Source organism: Pongo pygmaeus, chromosome 16 (assembly GCF_028885625.2).
Source record: "Pongo pygmaeus isolate AG05252 chromosome 16, NHGRI_mPonPyg2-v2.0_pri, whole genome shotgun sequence".
NCBI classification, from domain to species: Eukaryota; Metazoa; Chordata; class Mammalia; order Primates; family Hominidae; genus Pongo; species Pongo pygmaeus.
In genome coordinates, this window is record NC_072389.2 from 39,768,950 (window position 1) to 39,777,828 (window position 8,879).

The 8,879-nt window shown below is 39.7% G+C and overlaps 1 long non-coding RNA gene across 1 annotated transcript; it reads right to left on the bottom strand.

Annotated features, from left to right (window-relative positions):
• Positions 1-833: 833 nt before the first annotated feature.
• On the bottom strand, positions 834-5,444 carry LOC129013817 (uncharacterized). The gene is made up of 4 exons (XR_008494082.1): positions 5,299-5,444; positions 3,995-4,114; positions 1,378-1,471; positions 834-961 (listed from the first exon to the last, which is right to left on the bottom strand). It is a non-coding gene; the product is annotated as an uncharacterized LOC129013817 (long non-coding RNA).
• Positions 5,445-8,879: the final 3,435 nt, after the last annotated feature.

The following is an 8,879-nucleotide window of genomic DNA, read 5'->3' on the forward strand; positions in this document are numbered from 1 at the left end:
GATGGCTCAGCCACAAGGTATTTTCGACACATGGGGAGGTGGTGTGGGTGGACAGTGACAAGAAGGAGACACTTGCCATGACTGTATTGACTTCTGCCTCCTCATTCTTCTGAAGCAGTCAGCTAGTCAGCTGCTGGAGAACCAGAAGACATAATAATGCAATTCTCAGATGTTTGCTTTCCACTGATATTATGACCCTGGTGTGAGTTGCCATGGCAATTTCAACATATTAGAGCCACATTCTTTTGTTTAAATAATTTTTTTATGTCTTCAGCAGTTTTATGTCTAGAGACATTAGGTGTTGAAATTCTATCCATCCTTACAGACTCTTCAGGATGGAGGTTTCAATCTCCAACGGCCCTGACATTGTCCTCCCAATATTAGTAGCAGGAGACCTCTTTTGTTAATGACCTATGGTTTCTATGTAAGCAAGGTTCTGGGAGCTGAACTGAAGCCCTTAATTCTGGGTATGAATTCAGGCATTTGGGTATACCCTGAGTGGGAGGAAAGAGGTAAAGAGATTACACTCTGTCATAAGAACAATGAAATAACTTACTAGGCGTCAACCACAAAATCTTGGATTTAGAAGGGCCCATAAATCCTGTCTAGTACAGGCCCCACATTTTGCTGGTGGAAAATGGACACAGAAAGGGCAAGTGAGCTGTCCAAAGTCACAGAGCTACTTAGTAGCAAATCTGGGATTAGAATCTGAGTTTCCATACTCAATTTCCAGTTCAATGCCTTTTTTTACAATACTGTGCTGCCTCTAAATGATAGATAACGTGAAATTGGATAGCAGGATAGCATAGTATGATTTCCCAAGAAGCTGAAAAGAGGGTGTGCCTTCCTTTAATTAATTATTGAAGAGTTGCCAGTTATTGTTTTGAGCTGGAGTCTTAGGATTATGATTGGGGATATTCCTAGAAATACTGATGAATTCTTTCTTCTTCTATAGACCTTGCTGCAGAAACATGTAGGGGTAATTCAAGGGAATTGATTTTGAATGATCACTTTACCCAAAGTCTCTGAAATGTCAGTTTTACAAGAGCAAGCTAAATAACATTTTTTAACATTAAAAGAAGGTAGTCATAGTATACTTGGTTCCAAATTGGCCAACTCTGAGAATTTGCCGATTCTTTTTTTTTGTTTTTTTTTTTTGAGATGGAGTCTCACTCTGTCACCCAGACTGGAGTGCAGTGGCGCAATCTCCGCTCACTGCAAGCTCCGCCTCCCGGGTTCACGCCATTCTCCTGCCTCACCCTCCCGAGTAGCTGGGACTACAGGCGCCCGCCAACAGGCCTGGCTAATTTTTTTTTTTGTATTTTTAGTAGAGACAGGGTTTCACCGTGTTAGCCTGGATGGTCTCGATCTCCTGACTTCGTGATCCGCCCGCCTTGGCCTTCCAAAGTGCTGGGATTAACAGGCGTGAGCCACCGCGCCCAGCTGGGAATTTGCCAACTCTTTATTGCATCTGCAGGGAATTAAAATTGGAGCACCTTCGCAAGTAGCACCTACACACAGGGTGATGATGATGACGATGATGATGATAGTGATAAAGGAAAATTTCTTGAACACTTACTATGTACTAGTCACATAGCCAAAGCTAAATGATATGCTAAAGGCTTTAACATTTATTCTCTTATTTAATATTCTCAATAACCCTAAGAGGTAGATATTATTATTATTCTCATTTTATAGATGAGTAAATTGAGTTTTAGCTAGGCCTCATGGCTTCAAAAAGGTAGATGTGGTATTTACATTCAGATGGCACTAAAGGCTATCTACATGCTATTTTGCATGTAAATTAGAGTCACAGCATTTTAGAGCTGGAAGTAAACATGCCATCCAATGCCTTCCTTTCATAGATGAGGAAGTGGAAGTGGAATGGTTTGTTCAAAGTTTCATAACTTATGACAGATCCCAGGGTTCCATGCCTAAAAAGAATGTCCTATACTGGATCACTGAAAAGGAGTTTCCTTTTTGACCTCATCTTTGACAGTGCGTCTTGTCAGCAGCTTTCCAGATCTTTAAGAAGACCCATTTAGCTGTGGATTAATACATCAGCTACAATCTTGAGCTGTTTATTTAACCTCTCTCTGTCTCACTTTCCTTGTCTGTAAAGTGGAGAGAGCAGCTTCACAGTTGATGTGAGTATATATATACAGTACTTGGCATTGTACAATACAAGCTCTGCACAGCTTTAATCTGTTATTATAAATGTGTGGACAAGTGGCAATAGAGGTGAGGGAAAAGGATCAGTTCTCTTAAATTATGCAAGTGGCACCCTGGCAGAAATTGAAGCTGGGTGGCCACCAGCCAAGAACTTTTCCTCATGAAGTTTACTCAGCCTCCAGCCTTTGACGCCATTCCTTACCTGTTCCTCCTCTTCAAAGTACATTATTATCATTTTCATGATTATTATTATTTTCATATCTGTCTTTTATAATTGTGCTAGTTATGATGTTATGGTAGGAAGAAGATGTAATTATTTACACAGCCCTGCATTTCCCATTCTTGACCTTCTAAGAAGGTTGAATTCTAAGAAATAGACTTTGTTTTGCACAGGGGGATAAAATGTGTTGTTTGGGCCCCTGCCATGAGATAATGAGTTTGAGGAGGAAGGAAGGGGTGGAGCTGAATTCTGCCTCCACTCCTGGGGCCAGGTCTCTAGCTCTGGCAGCTCATAGGAAGGGGCACTCTTTTCTAATTCATCTGAGAGTTGCCTATGTCCATTGCCATGTCCAGTAGGGTCACCTTTTGGCAATTTGCCCAAAGAGGGTGCTTTTCTTAAATTCACAAAGTTGAATTACTGCTAGGTGCTAGCAGTAGATTTTTACTCACTTCATGACTTCATTCACTTAAACCCAAAAGCATTTATTTTATTTTAGTTTTATCATTATACTTTAAGTTCTAGGGTACATGTGCACAACGTACAGGTTTGTTACATATGTATACATGTGTCATGTTGGTGTGCTGCACCCCTTAACTCATCATTTATATTAGGTCTATCTCCTAATGCTATCCCTCCCCCCTCCCCGAACCCACGACAGGCCCTGGTGTGTGATGTTCCCGTTCCTGTGTCCAAGTGTTCTCATTGTTCAATTCCCACCTGTGAGTGAGAACATGCGGTGTTTGGTTTTCTGTCCTTGCAATAGTTTGCTGAGAATGATGGTTTCCAGCTTCATCCGTGTCCCTACAAAGGACGTGAACTCATCATTTTTTATGGCTGCATAGTATTCCATGGCGTATATGTGCCACATTTGCTTAATCCAGTCTATCATTGTTGGAGATTTGGGTTGGTTCCAAGTCTTTGCTATTGTGAGTAGTGCCACAATAAACATACGTGTTCATGTGTCTTTATAGCAGCATGATTTCTATTCCTTTGGGTATATACCCAGTAATGGGATGGCTGGGTCAAATGGTATTTCTAGTTCTAGATCTTTGAGGAATCACCACACTGTCTTCCACAATTAAACCCAAAAGCATTGAAATAAGACAGGTTGAGTTTTTGTTTTTTACCACAACTTAAGTTATGATTCTCATTTCTAAAGGTAAAAGTCTCTTTTCTATCAGAAAAAAAAATGAATTCCTTTTATACTTATCATGTATAATGTATGAGGACTAAAATAGAATCGGTAATCCCACAAGACCAAGAACTGCAAACTATTGGCATTTTCCCACTTAGAGGGAATGCAAGTACTGAACGTTTAGGGAGGGTTAAGCCAGTCCTTTCCATGCTTAGTTTGATAAGATACTTACTAAAATTCTCTCTACTTTAGCAGGAGAGACAACTTGTAGAATGCTTTTGTGAACCACAGGTACGTCCCCACCATCTGATCTGAGGACCGACTGCTACACTACAGGTGCTGGCTCAGCTTGTTGCTGAGCCAGTAAGATCCATGGGGAGGCAATTAGATAAGAATCATAAGCTGCCCCAGAGAGCACCATGAATTAAACACTAGAGACCCTAAGTACAGAAGCTACTTCCACTTACCATCTACTTCACTTTTTTCATCTTTAATTTGGGTTGAAAACTTCTGAAATGTTGTTGGCATTCCTATGGGGCCTTTCAGTTTTCAGATACTCCCTTTTATCAGAAGTTACTGGCTGTCTACTGCGATAAATAAATAAATAAACTTTTTTTAGTGCTTTCTATGGCAATTAGGTATCCCACTTCCAGTGTTTGCCTTCACTTTTGACTTTCTAAACCCAACAATAGAGAACACTAACAGCCACACTGGACTTGATACTTTCAAAGTGTTTCACATCTATTTTACCTATTGATTTTCAAAGAATTTTTGACTTAGGTAGATCGGATATGTTCTCTCTATTTCGAAAGCGAAGTAACATCTCCGTAGTTAACTGACTTGCCCAAGTTCACATAGCTAGATAATGACAGAGTAGAACTATCTCTCCTGTTGGCTGATTCAGTTCTTTTTACCACCGTATCTATTAGGCAAAGTGGCAAGTGCAAAGAGTTCTGGGGTTGGAGATTTGTGACCTTGAAAACCACAACTTTACTGTTGTTCCAAATATAAAAACTACAGTTGGAGGTAGGGATGCTGGGTTACTACAGTCCAGTGAGATAATTTGATTTTCAGTCCTAACTCAGCAGTGTGCCCTTGTTCATGGTACTTAATATCAATGAGCCTCCATTGCTGTGTCTGTAATACCTTCCTTTCTAGCTAAGGAAAATGAAATAGTGTATGTAAAGGGCCTAGTATATTTTCTGGCATATACTAAATGCTCAGTAAGTGCTCATTAGGATTAATATTATTCTAGCATTCTCTAGTCTTTCTTTTGGAGCACATCTTTCCACAAGTTTACATTCTTTTACTAAGAAAACTTAGGAGACTTAAAATTGGGCAACAACAGAGATTAGTGGGTGTCCTGTCTAGCTCAACTATCTGGGTTACTCTAGCTTTTGGTTGTCTTTGTCAAAGCTTATTTTCCGTCTCTACAGAGATAGAAGTTAAGTTGTAGAAAACCAGTAGTAATGTAAATGTTTCTTGTCTATATGATTCCTGTATATGGCAATGCAAATGGATTTTGTCTGGTAGAAAATATAAATCTCTGTCTATCTTCATTTGGGCAAGTTGTAACATCTTACTAGTTACCTCATTAACTAGCGAGTTAAATAAAATCTTTGACACATGTTCATTCTGTAACTGTGTGAGTCATGATTATATCCTCTTTTAAAAATTATCCTTTAATGCTTCCCAGTGCCTATCTTCTACCTACTTTGTACAGTGCTTATCTTCTACTTACCTCAGTTCCCAGTGCCTATCTTCTGCTTACCTTACTGCCATGGCCGCTCCCAGCTGTGCACCCACACACTCAGCCATTCCAGCCCAGTCTCCATATACATCCACTGGCACTACCCTAGTAGCTGCTATTCAGGCTGTGGGGTTTAATAAAGTAGATCCAATGCAGATAAAAATCACTGGTAACCAAGTTCTGAAACAGAATGGGGCCTAAAATTTGAAAATCAAATGGACTTGTTTGAATATTTGAAGAGCTTCATTGTTCTGATGCTTGAGGAAATAAGTCTTAGCGCTTGTGTCAGACACTTGCCTTGACACTTGAAACAGAATATGTGAAGACCTGTACCTACAGGGAGTATGCATACAGATTCTGAGGGCCTGGCAGAAAGAGGTACTCACTACTCTGCGTTCTATAGTATAGCTGCCTGAGTAGATTTTAGACTCCTTTCTCCCTTCTCAAAGATACTGCCTCAAGCAAGAAAACAGATTTAATAAACCAATGGAATGATTCGAAGCCAGAAAATCTCATGGGTATGGATAGTCTGTGAAACAGAAAAAAAAATGTATTCAAACTTTTTTTCTCCTTGTGTTCTAAGCCACAGTGTCAGAGGCATTTGAACCAGAGCAACTCCATCTTGAACAGGGGCCGGGTAAAATAAGGCTGAGACCTACTGAGCTGCACTCCCAGGAGGTTAGATATTCTTAGTCAGAGGATGAGATAGGAGGTCGGCACAGGTACAGGTCACAAAGACCTTGCTGATAAAACGGGACGTGGTAAAGAAGCTGGCCAAAACCCACCAAAACCAAGATGGCAATGAAAGAGACCTCTGGTCATCCTCACTGTTCATTATACACTAATTATAATACATTAGCATGTTAAAATACACTCCTACCAGCTCCATGACAGTTTACAAATGCCATGGCAATGTCCAAAAGTTACTCCATATAGTCTAAAAAGGGAAGGAACCCTTAGGTCTGGGAAATCCCCTGCCCTTTCCCTGAAAATTCATGAATAATCCACCCCTTGTTTAGCATATAATCAAGAAATAACTGTAAGTATACTCAGTTGAGTAGCTAAGTTGAGCATACCAGTGCCCTGCCTGAGGAGTAGCCATTCTTTTATTCCTTTACTTTCTTGCTTTCACTTTACTTTCTTCCTTACTTGCTTTCACTTTACTCTGTGAACTTGCCCCGAATTCTTTAATGTGTGAGGTCCAAGAACTCTCTCTTGGGAACTGGATTGGGATCCCTTTCTGGTAAAAATAGTATTGTGCCTGTTTTGTGAAGAGAGAAGGGATCCAGAAGTGACTGCATGGAAACAGCAGAGAGGACATCCCCACGGTTGAACTTTAAATAACAGTAAAATGCAAAAGTTAAGTCTCAAAAAATAGTGTTTTGCACATGGAATTGATCATAGTTTTTGTTACTATGCCATGGGTAAAGAGTTTTAAAAGAATTTCCTTTTTGTCAATCTTCCCTAAGATATGGAAATAGAAGTCTTTAGAGCAGCTGCTGTTTTTTTACTACTATCATAAAGTAGCAACTAGTTTCAAATATGGTTTTTCCACTTCTGCTGTCTTTACATTGTCATTCACTTGTTTACTCAACTTTTAACAAACCTTTAAAAAATACCTATTCTGTACCAGGTACTATGCTTGACACTAGGAATAAAGATATAAAAATCACTTTTTCTGCTCTCAAGGAACACAGTCTATCAGGATGGACAAACTAGTAAACACAAATTATAATATGGTAAAATAGGTGCTATGCTACTTCAAAAACAATGTGCTATGAAAGTTTGCAGAACAAAGAGAAAGAAGTCAGGGAATGCTTCCCAGAGGAGGTGATATATGATGTCCACATGCTGAAAAACACTGGGTAGTGCTGGATACCCAAATGGGGGGCTTAAACTAAGAGACTTGTGGAGATTTTATTAAAAAGTGGACAGATTTAAGATATACTACAGAGGTAGACTGGATCAGAAGCACCCTCACACTGGATGTGTGGTTGAGGAAGAGGATGGTGTTCAAGATGACTGCTGGAATTCTGCCTGGAGCAGCTGCATATCCGGATTGTCAGTTACCAAGATAAAGAAAGCTGAGGGAGGATGAGTTTGTACAGGGAGCAGGGTGGAAATCAGAAGTTTAGTTCGAATGTGCTGAGTCTGAGGTGCTAATGAGACAGACAGGTGGAGGAAGTGAGTAGCCAGTTTGAATATGCACATATTAATTTAAAGTAGAGGGCTTAGGTTGCGATGAAGAATTGGGTGTCATCAGCCTCAGAGTGATTGGATGAAATCACCTAGGGAAAGATTAAACAGAGAGAAGTGCAAAGCACCTAGGACTTATCATATCATAAGGAACTTTGGGATGATATGTTGAGTCTACAGTGTAAGCCAAGAAGGAGTGGCCAGTGAGGTAAGTGGAAATCCAGGAAAGTATACTGTCATGAAACCTAAGACAAAGACATTTTCAAGAAGGAAGATGCTAAGAGTTTAGGTAAGATGGGAGGTAGAGGATTAATCATTGACTTTGGCAACATTAAGTTTATTGGTATATTAACCAGGGGTCTCCAGGAAAATGGAACCAACAGTATGTATAAATATATACAGAGAATCCAAAGGTGTAGGAGAAATTGCCTAAATAAAATAAATATACATAAGAATCTCCATAGAGAGATTAATTTTAAGAAGTTGACTCATGCAATTGTGGAGGCTGGCAAGCTCAAAATCTGCAGGGCAGGCCAGCAGGCTGGAGACCCAGGGAAGAGTTGCAGTTTGAGTCTAAAGGCAGTCTGCTGGCAGAATTTCTTCTTCTTACAGGGAGGTGAGTCTCTTTCTATTAAGGCCTTCAACTGACTGGATGAGGCCACCCACACTATAGAGAGCAGTCTGCTTAACTCGAAGTCTACTTACTGATTCAAATGTTAATTTTATCTAAAAAATAACTTCACATTCTGCAAGAGCTGAACTTAAAAAAAAAAAAAGGTAAAACAACAAAAATAAATAAATAAATACCTTCACAGAAGCATTTAAAATAACATTTGACCAAAATCAGGGTACTATGGCCTTGCCAAATTGACACATAAAATTAACCATCACAGTTGGTAATCTCATCAAGAGGCCTTTCTGTTGATGGTGGAGGCAAGAACCAGATTGTAATGGATTGAAGAGCTAAGGGGAAGTAAGGTAGTATTGTGGACTCATCGTTCTCAAACTTGGCTGAATTTAAGAATACCTGGGAAGTCTCTAAAAATCTCAATAACCAGGCATTACCCCATATCAATTACATAGGAATCTCCATAGATGGGTCTCAGGCATCAGTGTGCCAAACCTGAGAAGCACTAATATAAATCAGGGCTTCTCAAACTTTAAAGTGCGTATACATTTTCTAGTAGGTCTGAAGTGGGGCCTGAGATCCTGCATTTCTAACTAGAGCTCCCAGTAATGCCAGTGCTGCTGATCCATAGGCTGCACTTTGAGTAGTGAGGATACAGATGACTCTTTTCAGTAAATTTGAATGAAAGGCATAGTGAAATAGAGGAGTAGCTTGAGGCAAATATTAAGTCAAGGAAGGATTATTATTGTTGTTGTTGTTGCTATTTGAAAAGTATATT